The following is a 1,872-nucleotide window of genomic DNA, read 5'->3' on the forward strand; positions in this document are numbered from 1 at the left end:
TTGTGGTTGTGCCAACGAATCCCTGCCTCCCCACAGTTGCTCATGTGATGTCGGTGTTGATGAGGCACAACTAGAGGTTGGTGGAAGTGGCAGAACATGTGCAGTGAGGAGGCGGTGTCATTATTTTCCTCCCTACGTGAATGCAAATGCATGCCTCCCACTACTGCCTCCCCTCCAAGTGAGGTTGAACGCTTCCTTAATGAGGGCTGATTTCCTGCCTTCATGGGTGTTCGCTGTGTCATCTGCTCCATGGTAGTTCCACTTCATACCAGAAAACTTAAGATACCCTTACGTCTCCCTCCCTATTAATTATGTCCTGGCACCAGATGAATGTCACTGACAGGCATGAGATTTGTGCACCTCAAGCCAACGCTTTATTAGCCATCAGGGGGATAGTGATGAGACAGGCGATTTCCAGGTCCTGTTTCTCACAAATGCAACTAATGTGAAGTCATCTGCGGCGATGAAATGCATAAATGTGGTGACCACCGTTGAAGTGCACAATTCTGTGCTAACTAAGTACACATTCAATTGGAGGACCAGTTGAAGAAATCGGCACGTGGATATTAGTGCATTTTGATTGAGTAGAAGCATGTCTACTGAAGTCGTGGAGATACCAACTAATTTTTGTCTCCATTCGTTGGTGCATTGTGTCCATCAATCAGACAATGAAAGGTCAATTTTTAGATTGGCAAAGAATTCATGAGCTTAAAATGAGCTAAAGCCACATTTTTAGTGGGATTCATCACTTCTTGTTAGAGGTGTGCCGCAACGGTAGACATGGGTGCATTAAAAGCGTGTCTATATGAAGATGATGAGCTGCACATGCATTTGCTTCGACGAAATATGGGACGAAGAGTATGGAAGAACCAATATTCCATTGGTAGGTAGCAGAAACAAGGCTTAGGATAGAGCGACTGCCCAAGCAACTGTAGACACTGTCTCCATTAAAAAAGCGAGTAACGCGTCTTCATGGCTGTGAGAGTAAAGGAATGTACAGAATGCAGGTAGGCAGAAAGGCATTTATCAAGCCTCAAAATGCCCAATACATGCAGCATATGCAGCTTAGGCACCACTTCATCGCTTGAGTTAAAAGCTCTCCCTCACTTTTGTAAATGACAGCTAAATGGACGAGAGAGTTCATGGGCACAAGAGTTTGGGATGCTGATAAAGTCCAATTTTAACCAAGCAGTATCGCCGAGGCGAAAATGGCGTACTAGTGTGAGTTGAATGGTGCCGAGCAAGACAATTGCATCAGAGTACGAAGGCTAACCAGAGAGTGGAAACACATACTACAATAAAACAGGGCAGTTGCTGCTCTGTACAATGCAATGAAGCAGCAAGCCGAAGAGAGGGATTTGACGGAATGAAGCTGGCAAGATGGAAAGTGTCTTATAACGTTAAAATTTGTCCGAATTTGTCTACCACTTGCAAGGTAGTTTAAATTAATCGTTTTTGTCTGCCGTCGAGTTCGTGCTTCATTAAATTCTACCCTACACAATCGACGAAGTCGGGATGTGCCTGTGAGTTGTCATGACATTGGTAATGAGAAATGCTGTAAGTGTGTTTCAGACAAATACCACTCCCAAGTTCCCTTTCTGTGTGTTCATATTTCTTCATCTTCCTCCTGCAGAGGCCCTAAAAACTTTGGTTACCGGCATTTCTTAAATTAAAACGTCCTAGGATGTCAGCAGTGTGGTGGTTGTGCCAACTGATCCTTTCTCCACTGTAGTTGCTTTTAAAGCCAGTGTTGATGGATAACAATCAGAGGTTGGTGCAAGTGTGAGTTGGTGTTGGATCAAGAATTAGTGCCATAGTTTTCTTCCCCACTTGATTACTAATGCCTATACACTGCCACAGCCTCTTCTCCAA

The sequence above is a fragment of the Echinococcus granulosus genome (assembly GCF_000524195.1).
Source record: "Echinococcus granulosus chromosome Unknown EG_S00171, whole genome shotgun sequence".
Taxonomy (NCBI): domain Eukaryota; kingdom Metazoa; phylum Platyhelminthes; class Cestoda; order Cyclophyllidea; family Taeniidae; genus Echinococcus; species Echinococcus granulosus.